Source organism: Cupressus sempervirens, chromosome 5 (genome assembly GCF_028749045.1).
Source record: "Cupressus sempervirens isolate cs-2001-9-10 chromosome 5, ASM2874904v1, whole genome shotgun sequence".
Classification (NCBI taxonomy): domain Eukaryota; kingdom Viridiplantae; phylum Streptophyta; class Pinopsida; order Cupressales; family Cupressaceae; genus Cupressus; species Cupressus sempervirens.
Window position 1 is genome coordinate 508994589 of NC_143122.1, and position 13536 is coordinate 509008124.

Below are 13536 nucleotides of genomic sequence, written 5' to 3' on the forward strand. Positions count from 1 at the left end.
TGTCTTCTTCGTGTCTTCCGTATGTCTTCTGAGAAGTTTCATATTTTTATGCATTCTCAATATGGGTAAATTAATTATTTGAGAATTTTATATGCATAGAACACGGGGCTAGGGTTGAGATTCATAGTCAAACCCATTAGATTAATTATTGAAAAAAAATTGAGATCAATGGTTTATAAGAAAAATCCGAAGATTGAAATTTATATATACCTTGTGCATACACATATACATATATATGTATGTATGTATGTATGTTTATATGCTGTGATGTTTTTAAATCTATATATATATATATATATATATATATATATATATATATATATATATATATATATATATATATATATATATATATATATATATACACACATATATATACACATATATATATATACATATATATATATATATATACATATATATATACATATATACATATATACATATATATATATATACATATATATTTATTTAATTTAAAATCAAAATCGCATATAATACCCAACGACTGAAATCGCTATGTGATTTTAAAAAATATATATAATATGCATTGTGGGGGGGCGGGTGTACTCTCACCCTTCCCTGTACCACCACTGTTCATGACAGAGGTTATTAGCGCAGAGGCTTAAAATCTTTTTCAGTCAAGTTTGGGTGGGGCGGGTTTACGCCAACCTCGTACCCATTTACCTTTGCTTATGGTAGCGGTCGGAGCCGTATGTGCTACGGTGAGGTCTATGTATGCGGGCCGCACGGCCTGTGAAAGGCAACAGTGAATTAATCACTAAGAAAATTATCACCGATGTTGTCATATGTGAAACATATGTTTTATATGCTTCTTTCCATATTATATGACTTCAATCGAATTTGTGTGATTCGATTTTTATATTTCATTTTTTATATAAAATGCGATAATAATAATTATTTATATATTTATATATGTATGTATATATGTATGTATGTATATATATATATATATATATTATATGTATATATGTAGTATGTAAATATGTATTATTTTAAATAAATTTGAATTATTATTATTTGATAAAAGATTTAAGGGCTCATCTTTTATATTGATGAATTATTTTATAATATTATAATTAAACTATTAAGATTTAATTAATAGTTTTAAATTATAAAATATAGATAGATGAAATTTGGTTGGTAGTTGATGGGGAACGATTTCAACAAATATTATAATTGGAAAATAGGTTTTTTTAGATTTAAGAAGGAAAACCTTTATCCATCCAAAACAATACATGAGTAGATAGAACATGAAATTTCTCCCCTTGGCAGGGAAATGTAAAAACTGAAAACCTCCACACTTTATTCAATAATGTAATTTAACAAAACCAAAACATGTGTTTGCATTGTGAATTCTTTATGCTATTGTTTTGGGTTTTGGGTTGACTAGTGTTGACTAGTATAGGACGCCTACCAGAGGCTTGGGGTTATGTGATTGTGATGTCATGAAGATGTTTTAATTTCGATCTTTATAAACCCAACCATGGGTATGTGATGGAATTCTCTATGTATTGGTTGTGATTACTGATTGTTATAGTTGAGATTCTTATGTATGAGATACTTGACGTAACCATTATTTTTGGTCATCGATCAGTTAACCTTGGTTATTTTCTAGTCGCCATGATGGGACTGAAATGCAGTTTTATTCTTGATGATGTCATGATGTGACATGTTTGACTCAACCATTTTTGGAGTCTTCGATCAGTATGATTGAGATATATATTTTGGTTATTGAGAACCATTGGATACTTTTGATTATCAGTGATGCTTCAGTTGCCAATAGAGAGCTGTTGTGATCATGATTTTCTATGGATGCTTGCTCATGGAGATTTGATGCTTTTATGCATATTTGATGATTTTATTATGGATAATCTTTTGTGATTTTGAGATTTATGATTCCATGAGCATTAGGGTAGGATATCTGCATGTAGTGACGGGAAGTGGCTTGCAATGGGGGCCGGGGCCCTAAGAGGCTGCCAAGGTAACTCATTGTAAGTTGGATTAATAAGTGATAACATTCACACCTAATACTAACTAAATGAACCTAAAAAGATAAGTGTTTTGTTCTCGTCCATGCCTTGAGTGCTTGTATAGGCTAGGATGGGAGTAGTGAGGCGCATGGTTGCGACCTTGCATTCCGTAGTATGCCTCGTCAGTATGAGAGGATACTAGTGGCCGCATGAAATCAGTATGGACCTGTGGAGTTTAGCTAACTGCCAGTGTAACTTGTACGTGATAATTGCGATGACACTTTCCCGCTTGCATAGTAGCTTCCTACATGTCATTGTGTGCCTCTGGGATTAGATGTCAGACTTTGTGTTTGGAAACTTTGAGTTAGTATACTTTTAGGATTCTTGGACTTATAAAGATATGTGCTATGTGATTTTGATAGCCTATTTGGGACTTGAGATTATCTCCTTAGCACGGTGGGAGTGGACCACTTAGGTACCACGCGGTCGGGTGGTAGTGTATTTTCCACTCTTATCATTTTGAGATTCATTGAGACATCGTGGTTGATGCGTCCTTCATGATGGTGGATATGTATCCTTTTTCATTGATGATTAGCATATGTTAGATGTTGTTATCTTATGTTAGATTACTTTCTACATATGATGTTGTATATGTTAGGAGTGACGTTCCTACAATGTTAATACCGATGATCTCTTCGGTGATTTGGGATGTTACGCACGGAGGGATGGCTAGGATCCACGATGGTCTAATGATGCTATTAACGGTGGGAGGAACCGTGCACTTAGTTTATTATGTTTGATCTTTATGATGGATGTATATGTTTTCTATGATGATGTATCATATGTATCATGTGATTATCTTTACTTTGATGTATCATGGATTTGAATAGGATGATGTACCTTATTCTATGTATGTATGTGTATTCTTTTGAGCTTGTCATACCCTATGACATGTACGGTGGATGATTGAGTATTTGAAATGTAATATATAAACATTGGCCTTATCGTTGTTATTTCATGTGGATGTTGTACTAGATGGATTTATGTATGTAATTCAACGTTAAGAGATCTTTAAAGAATGTAATCTGTTATGTATGTTATGTTTACTTTCAGATGGACATTGCTATTGCTTCCATTATTGTCCATTAGTCATACGTGGTGTTTACTTTTTTTTCTTTTTTTTTAAATGCTACTAAACTTAGTGAAATTCTAAATTAATCCTTTGGATCCCTTGGCGGGGCATTACAATGTAGAAATAGTATACCTATTGGAGAAGAATAACCTTTTGAATCAAGAAATCAAAGGATTGAAGAGAGGGCATTAAATACAATCAATAAGACTATGTGAAGTGAGTGAATAGAAAAAGAAAGTCGAAGAAGAAAAAGTCATGGTAGTAGAAGACAAGAGACAAATGGCTACCAAACTTGATGAAAGAACATTTGATGTACAAAATATCACAAACAACCAACTAGACATAATGAATCAACTATTACTTACAAATCAGGAACTAAACTAATAGGATATAGAGATTGCAAACTTGAGAAGGAATGAGTTGAGATCTAAAAAAGAACTAATGGAGAGGATGAACTAACCTTATGAAGTTATAAGAAACTTTGAAGAAATGATGAGATCACTAAGAACACCTGGTGACACCTCTAGACTAGGATATATAAAGAATTCTTTATCCACTGAAGAAAAAGAACCATCAAAAAGTGGAGAGAAAAGGAATGTATTAGTTAATAGTTTGTCTTCCTTGGATTTTGGTTAATACCTTGACTTCTAATATGTTCAGTGTGGTGGAAAAAAATGATTAAAGACATAATGGATCAATGTAATGACCTATCAAAGAGTCCTAAATTGAAAGGTACAACTCCCTTGTAGTGCAAAGATTTTTTAATGAATTTTTTTTTAGTATATTAATTGGTTTGAGGGGTATGCTCTTAACCAAAAAGTAGGAGAGGTTTATCCAGATTGACTTCACACTTCAAGAAATCTAGGCCAATTTAAATGTTGACTCATGACATCCACAGACATGAATGTGCATGAGTCATTTTTAAGCTCATAACATCTATCATGCAATAATATATTTTAACCTCTAAATGCAAGAAACTACAATGTTGAACTATCTACTGATGTACACTACATAGGAAGGGAAAGGATGATCAACCTAAAAATGCCCAGATTATCCAAGTGGCTAAGATTTGACAATACTTGGATTGCCTCCTACTCAGTTTCTTTCATTACCTAAATCCTAGACTTCTCACACAACAATGGAATGTGAATATACTACCTTGTAAAGAACGGGGGAAATAAGAAATACTATAATGAAGGAAGTAAAGTTTACAACCACTAAAAAAACCAAGTTTATTTAAAATCTCTTAGTTTTCATTAACAACGTCTTTCATCCCAAGCATATTACAAGACTTAAATGAATGACAAGATTGAATTACAGACATAGATTCTCACACAGTGGTCCCAGCTACAGGGGTTTACCCACATAATAATTTTTTGATGTCATTTATTCCTCAAAAGGTTACATTTAAATGCCTTCATGGAAATGGCTAGTTATATCAATGATTACTCTATAGAGTATCTTTGAATCATTCTAATAATAGGACTAACTAGAGAGTCATCTATTACAAAATTTTAACCTTCAAGAAGAATGCCAAATATGGCTACAATATTAGAAATTGGGAAAGAGAAGAGGTGACACTTGTAAAAGAGAGTGTCAGAGAATATCTCATCAAAATCAATGTCTTTTTGTTGTGCAAATCCTTTCACAATTAACCTGGCTTTAAATATTTTCTTACCTCCGTCCTCTTCTTTTAACCTGGTGAGACTACATGGTCTACCAAAGAGTATAGCTTTAGATCAAGAAATCTTTGGGGTCATAGCCTTAGCCCTATATGTTTTCATTGCATCAGTTACACTATTGAGTTCATTCACACCTAGGATGAGAATGTTATAAGCTTAAGTCATTTAGTAATCATATATTTATGTCAATTCTTTAACTCTGGAGATCTTTGATTGGAGCATCTTTGATACACACCTTAGAATTGAATCTGTTGCTAAAAGCTCTAGGATCTTTGACATATAGAAGCTTGATGGATCAATAGCTTCTTCCATGAATGCTAGAAATTTAGCTTTCACTTGTTCAATGTCTAACAACTAACCATATTTTGTGATATATGATTCTGTATGCAGCACCTTTAAATGTTCAACTATTTTATCCATGAATTTCTACACTAAATCATGTATGTCTTTTAGCTTATTTCCAAACCTTATTTGTTAGTTAGTTTGTGGTGACTGATCAAGAAAGTACTATACATACTTCATAAATTCTTTGGGACTTGGGGCATTGCCCCAAAAAAAATTTGGGCCCTATTTTATCAAGATTTTGAGCTGACATGTAATTATTAATTATAACCCTTAGAAAGTAGTAAAAATACTTGTATAAAAGGGCTTACAGTTAGGGATTGTTTTATAAAGTGATGCAAAAATTGGTTCTTGCAATGGTATTGAGCTGTAAAGGATTACAGATTATAATCAGGTTGTAATCACTAGATCTTAAAAATATTGGACTTACTATTTGTTGGATATAGCCCAAGGTTTAGATGAACCACGTTAAGTCTTGGTATCTTGTGTTCTTTTCTGTGTGATCTATTATTTTCTAATATTGGTTATATTTGCATGTAATTGTTATTTTTGTCCATGGTTTAATCCTAACAAGTGGTATTAGAGTGAGGTTATTTTTCAGTTATCCTCTGCAGAAAAGTTTCATGGTTGAGTGGGAGTCTCATGGTTGAGTGGGAGCAATGGTAGATGAAGGTAAGCTAAGGGTTGATAGGTTTAATGGGAAGAACTTTCAGTTATGGAAGATGCAAATGGAAGACTATCTTTATCAAAGGATTTATGGAATCTGTTGGAAAGCAAAACCAAGAATCAGGGATCTATGTCAAATGATGAATGGGATCTTTTAGACAGAAAGGCACTTGGAAGCATTCAATTATGCATAGCACCATCAATAGCATTTAATATTACAAAAGTAAAGATGACAGAATAATTGATGCAAACCCTAGTGAAAATGTATGAAAAGCCCTTTGCTTCAAACAAGGTATTTCTCATGAAGCATTTATTTAATATGAAAATGGAAGAAGGTGGATCTGTTACAAATCATTTAAATGAGTTTAATACTATTACTAGTCAGTTATCTTTTGTGGGTATCAATTTTGATGAAGAAATTAGGGCCTTCTTGATTTTGTGTTCTTTGCATGAAAGTTGGAATGGCTTGGTAATGGCTGAGTAATTATGTTCCTGGATCTAGTACCTTAAAATATGATGATGTGATCGGTGTTGTTTTTAGTGAGAAAACTCGTAGGAAAACCTCAGGTGGATCTACATCAGGAATTACTTTAAACACACAAAGCAGAGGCAGAATGACTAAGAGAGGAAGTAATTCTAGAAATCATGGGAAATCAAGAGCAAAGTCGAAGGGGAGGAAGTCTCAATTAAGAGGACCGAATGACTACTGGTACTGTAGGAAACTAGGGCATAAAAAGAAAGATTGTTAGAATTGAAAGAAAAATGAATGAGATAAACTAGATGGAGACAAGGAGGCAAATGTGGTAAGTAACAAATTCAAAGAGGATGCTTTGCTTCTTTCTTTAGAAAGTGTTGATGATTCATGGGTTTTAGATTCTGGTGCTTCATTTCATGCTACACCTCATAGAAATCATTTCATTGATTATGTCTAAGGGGATTTTGGACTTGTTTATTTGGTGGATAATGAACCCTATCAAATTGTTGGAAAGGGAAAAATTAAGATTAAGTTGCAGAATAGGAATCATTGGCTACTACATCAAGTAAGACATGTTCCAAGGTTGAGTAGGAATTTAATTTCAGTAGGGCAACTTGGTGATGAGAGTTGTGTAATTACTTTTAATGATAAAAATTGGAAGGTTTCAAAAGGTTCCCTTGTAGTTGCAAAAGGTGTGAAAGTAGGCACCTTATATCTTTGTACAGGTCATATTGTTCCTTCTACTTTAATAATTTTAGAAAAAAATGAATGTTCAAGACCAATTGGTGCAGTTGAGCAGGGAGAACAAATAGTTGTTGTAGATTTTGACACCACATTGTGGCATAACAAACTTGGGCACATGAGTGAGAAAGGTGTGAAGGTACTTCATTCAAAAAAAGTTTTACCAGGTCTAAAATTATGGATTTCTATGAAAGTTGTGTGTATGGAAAACAAAAGAGAGTGAGTTTTGTGAAGAATAGGAAGGAAAATAAAAAGGAGAAATTAGAGCTTGTGCATATAGATGTATGGGGACCGGCTCAAGTATCTTCCCTTGGTGGTTCTCATTATTATGTTACATTCATTGATGACACAACTAGAAAAGTATGGGTTTATTTTCTTAGATAGAAATATAATGTATTTCAAACTTTTAAAAAATGGAAATGCTTGGTTAAAAATGAGACTGGTAAAAAAGTTACAATGTCTTAGATCTAATTATGGCAATGAGTATTGTAGTCATGAATTTGAAAATTATTGCTCCACTAATGGTATTTGTAGATAGAAAACTATTCCAAGGACTCCATAGGAAAATGGAGTGGTTGAACGCATGAATAGGACTATAATGGAGTGTGCAAGGAGCATAAGGTTGCATGTTGGGTTACCCTTACATATGTGGGCAAAGGCTATTAGTACTACTATATATTTGATTAATAGAGGTCCCTCTACTCCTTTGGGTTGTGGTATTCTAGAGGAAGCATGGACTAGTAAGAAGTTGAGTTATTCTTTTCTCAAGACCTTTGGTTGTGAAGCTTTTGCTCATATAGATTCTAAAAATAGAACCAAGCTAGAAGAAAAGTGAAAAAAATGTGTATTTGTTGTATATGACATTAATGAATTTGGTTATAGGCTTTGGGGTTTTGAAAATCATAAAATTATAAGAAGCAGGGATATCATATTCAATGAGAAACTGTTGTACAAAGATCCATTGCAGCAACATGAGAAAAAAGAAGATGATTATGTAGTGTTGGATGATACTCCAAAAGATGATGTTCCAACCATTCCTCATGATGTGTAACAACCACAACAACAAATACCACATACACCAGTGCATGTTAGATGGTCAACAAGGCAAATTAGGCCTCCAAAAAGATTTTCTCCCTCTTTGTATTCTATTTTACTTACTGATGTTGGTGAACCTAAATGTTATGATGAAGTTATGCAGGTAGATACTAAGATTTAGTGGGAGTATGCAATCAAAGATGAAATGGACTCTTTGCTGAAGAATAAGACATGGGATTTATGCAAGTTGGCTGCAAGTAAATAAGCTTTACAGAATAAGTGGGTTTATAGGTTAAAAGAAGAGGATGGAGGTAAGAAAATATTTAAAGCCAGGTTAGTTGTGAAAGGATTTGCACAGAAAAAGGGCATTGATTTTGATAAGATATTTTCTCCTGTTGTTAAGATGACTTCTATCTATATTATTTTAAGTCTTGTGGCTACTGAAGATTTGCATTTTGAGTACCTTGATGTTAAAATAGCTTTCTTTCATGGTGATTTGGATGAAGAGATATATATGGCTCAGACATAGGGTTTTGAGGTCAAAAGTAAGGAGAACTTAGTGTGCAAATTGAAGAAATGTTTATATGGCTTGAAGCAAGCACCTTGGCAATGGTATCTAAAATTTGACTATTTTATATATGAGCATGGATACAATAGGTTTCATTCATATTATTGTGTTTATTTTAAGAGGTTGGATGATGGCAGCTACATAATTTTATGTTTATATGTTGATGATATGCTTGTAGCTGGGTCTAACATGGATCATATTAAGGGGCTGAAACACCAGTTAGCACATGCATTTGCTATGAAAGATTTGAGGGTAGCAAAACAAATCCTTGGTATGAAGATTTGTAGAGATAGGAAGAATAGAACATTGACACTATCTCAGGCTGATTATGTGGAGAAGGTGTTGAAATGTTTCTCTATAGAGAATGGTAAAGTTATTTGCACACCTTTACCTGGTCATTTGAAGTTGACTAAGGAGATGTGTCCTAAGACACAAGAAGAGGAGGATAAGATGTTCAAGGTACCTATGCTTTGGCTATAAGAAGCTTGATGTATGCCATGGTATGTACCAAGCCAAATATTGCACATGTAGTGGGAGTTGTTAGTAGGTATATGAGTCATCCAGGAATTGAGCATTGGAATGTAGTCAAGTGGATTCTCAGATATTTGAGAGGAACATCCAATAAGTGTTTACACTTTGGGGGCTCTACTACTGATTTACAGGGCTATGTTGACTCAGATTTGGCAAGGGATATTGATATTAGGTAGAGTACTATAGATTATGTCTTTACTATTGGTGGGACAGTCGTGAGCTAGGTTTCTAGGTTATAGAAAGTTAACACTTTATCCACTATAGAGGCAGAGTATGTTGCTACTACAAAGGTAGCTAAGGAGATGATATGGCTTCAGTTCTTCTTGGAAGAATTGGGAGACCCTCAGAAAGATAATTATTTGTTTACAAATAGCCAAAGTGCCATTCATCTTGACAAGAATTCAACTCTGTATTCAACTATGTTTACAACGGTAGTAACAAGGGAGAAGTTGAACTCCTCTTGAGCTTCGGTTGGTCTTCTCAACTGAACATGAATAAAAGAACAATAGATTCCAAGGTGGTTTGATCTAGTGGGAGCCTCATGGAGTAGCGGCATAGCTATAGGATCAGTCTCCAAGTGGGAGATTGTTGTTTAGTGTGGAGCTTGATTAGTCCCTAAGTGGAAGATTGTTAGTTTGTGGTGATTGATTAAAAAAGTATTGTACATACTTCATAAATTCTTTGAGGCTTGGCGCATCGTCTCAAAAAAAAAATGTGGGCCCTATTTCAGTGGGATTTTGAGCCAACATATAATTATTAATTATTACCCTAATGCAGTAAAAATACTTGTATAAAAAGGGCTTAGGGTTAGGGTTATTTTATAAGGTGATGCAAAAATTGGTTCTTGCGGCAGTATTGAGCTATAAAGGATTATAGATTGTAATCAGGTTGTAATCACTAGATCATAGAAATATTGGACTTGCTATTTGGTGGATGTAGCCTAGGGTTTGGGTGAACCACATTAAATCTTGGTGTCTTATGTTCTTCTCTATGTGATCTATTATTTTATGATATTGGTTATATTTGCATGTAATTGTTATTTCTATCTGTGGTTTAATCCTAACATTATTGAGCTCTCAATTATGAATTCCATTAATTGCTACCAATGAAGCAACAATTCTGGGCCTATTTTCTCCCTCTTTGTATTTTATTTTACTTACCGATGTTGGTGAATCTAAATGTTATGATGAAGTTATGCAAGTGGATACTAAGATTCAGTGGGAGTCTGCAATGAAAGATGAAATGGACTCTTTGTTGAAGAACAAGACATGGGATTTATGCAAGTTGGTTGTAGGTAAACAAGCTTTACAGAATAAGTGGGTTTATAGGTTAAAAGAAGAGGATGGAGGTAAAAAAATATTTAAGAATCTACTAGCATATGACCAATAGAAGAATCAATGGCTAAAGCCACTATAGTCTTCTACTTCTTTTCCTTCTTTGATGTTGGTTGAGTTGAAGTTTCTTGCACAATGAGGTCCTTGGATGAGGTAGCTTCTTCACATCTTCACTTATTCTGATCAACAGTCTCTTTTAACCATGACTCAATTGAAAGGACATTGATTGCTAACTGTAGGGTTATAGGATTGAAGAGCTTCCACACCATTGGGGGTGTCTCCTTGCTCTAAGTGGTAGTAGGACAAGAATTTACTTTGGTTATTGAGAGGGATAGAGTTTCACCTTGCTGAGATGTATCTTGCTCTTGATTTTCTAGGGGATTATTATCACCATCCAAGTTGATGACTTGCACAAGGGAGGATTTCTTTAGCCACTAACTTCTCATTTGCCTGCTCTTTGTTCCTCTTATCATCCCCAACCTCTCTTGTGTCTGGCAGATAACCTCCTCCACAAGTTGGACTAATTTAGATATTCTTTTCAGGAGGTTGGTCTCCTCCTCCACCAATGGACTATGTTGGACCGACTGGTGTTGAAGTAGCAGTAGTCATGGATGTAGTAGCAATTGATTGAGTTGTTCTAGAAGCTACTACACTAATAGAACTTGCACTTCCAATTCTTTTCTTCCTCGCTCTAGTCCATTCCACCTATAATCACCTAAAAATGGTCATCTAGACTATTAGCCCCCTTCTCAGCATTTTGGCTAAATTAATTTAATCATTTATCTAGACCAAATTGCTAATAATCAATTTATTTGATTATAACCTATAGTTTGACTATGTTATCCTAAGTTCATTATTTGATTAAAAGAACATGTCCCCCTTTAATTAAATAAAAGACCCCATTCTTCTAACCCACTTAAAGTCCTTTTTCTATTTTACAATTAAAAGAAAAGGCTTGTGAGACTTTTTGTCTTATGTGACAAGTCAACTTATATTCTATTGGTTGACTTGTGTGTGCACATGGATCACTCCTATTTTCAAATTCAACCATTGATCATCCACCATCTTCATCTTGATCTCCACCGTCCGTACATATTTAAAAGGGAGAGAGCTTTCCCCCTCAAAGAATCCTCATTTTGAATATTGTTATGCTGCAGGTTTTCTAATAGGTTTCTTTGGAGCTTTGTGGAGAACTTCTATTTCTTGTCTACATTCTCTCATACCATAGAATTTTAGCTTAGATTCATGTTGCATGTTAGTTTAGCTTCTATTTTGCAATAATCTATCTCACATAGCATAATATTTGGATTGTAACACTCTCATCCATGCTTAGAATAGCTCCACTTTGCATCTCATTCTAGCTTAATTTTCATTTGCATTGCATCCTTGAGGAACTCTTTGGGACATTTGCATTCTTGCATCTTGTCTTTGGAACCTCCCATTGCATGGTTTACTAGCAAGAAGAGTATCTCTAAGGCTTATCTGAGAGCTTTCTTATTTTTGAAATATACTCTCTTGCACTCCATGGATAGGGAGCTCTAAGTCGGCATCCAAGCATTTCGAACTCATGGAATCGTTTGGATAGAAGGGTTTAGAGTGAGACACTTTCGAGTGTACATTTTTGGCGCCCATCGTGAGGCTTGAATCAATTTTCTAACTCCATTTTCTTTTATTTTCCATCTCTAATTTTTTACAGCAGCATATTGGATCTAATCAAATGCTTTTGTATAATTATCACTTTGGTTTTAAGGCCAACCCATAAGTAAATTGGTTTGAAGGTCAAAAACTTAGTTGGTTTAAAGATTTGATCATATCTTTTAAACCGCTTGGAGTTTGATTTTGAAATTTTTTTTGCAAGTTGGGTATATGCTCAAAATGTCTCAGTCCAATTTTCAGAGCATTTTGACGTGATTTTCAAGAGTTATGAGTTTTTCTTTTTTTTCATAAAAATTTGTTTTTGATCTCAAATCAGCGAATTTTTTTAAAAAACTTACATTTTCAGAAAGGGTTTTCAATTTTAATGGGGATTCTTTCTTTGTTTTTTCAATTTTGAGGTCGTATTGGGGATCAAAAACCCAATTTGATAAATCTAGCCTATTTTGACAAAATCGATCTCTAGGGAGCAAATGAAGAGATTTTTTTGAATTTCTTGCATTTTTGGAAAGCTCTTTGATTTTTAGTAGGGGTCTCTTCTTTTTATTTCTATTTTTGAATCCGAAATAATAGCAAAAAAGTCTAATCTTCTTGACTAGATCAAAAGCAAAGAGTAAAAATGAGAGCATTTGTGATTAGTTTGCACTTTCTTTGCATGCACTTGGTTGGAAGATAACTTGGATATTTGAGGCAACTAACCATTTTTTATTGCAGTATTTTTATGTTATTTCACACTAACTTCTGGTGCTAACAAGTTGTGATTGCAGGTTGCCATCCTTGTGAAAAAAAAAAATTAAACATTGCATAAAAAGAACGCATGTCAAAGCTTCAAATGCACAAGGGCTACTAACGATTGTTTGCAGGGCTGGCCAATGCATAAAAACCCAATTTTACTTGTTCTTCACTTTTTCATGTGCGGCATATACTAGTTGTTTATTTTTAGGCACATTAAAACTTACAATTGAGATCTTTTGGTGATAGGAGAGTATGCTCTTCACCCTTGTGGTGAATTAGAAATCTTGACTTACAATTTGGTTTCAAGAGTAAGAGGCAACTAAATCTTCTTGGTGTGTTTGGAAGAAAATGATTGGAATAGGAGAGTATGCTCTTCACCTTTGTGGTGAATCAGAAATCTTGACTTCTAAAAGTTGATCCACACTTTGTGTAGTTAAAATTCTTTAGAGGGCCTGCTCTCGGACAACCTGAGAGGAATGACCCAAGTGGGGACAAGTTGACTACCTAGCTCTTCCAACCCACTATAAACTCAAGGCTATCAAGGACACAAAACTTTGGTAGACATAGTGTTTGTCTTTGCCTAGTGTGATCGCTTATGGGATTTCGACCATAGGGAGATCACTAGGCAAGAATGCTTAAGGTACTCTT

The 13536-nt window shown here is 34.1% G+C and overlaps 1 pseudogene; it reads right to left on the reverse strand.

Annotated features, from left to right (window-relative positions):
• The window catches only part of LOC149556941 (DNA (cytosine-5)-methyltransferase DRM2-like), a 112220-nt pseudogene that overhangs the window by 47660 nt on the left and 51024 nt on the right, over nt 1-13536 (reverse strand).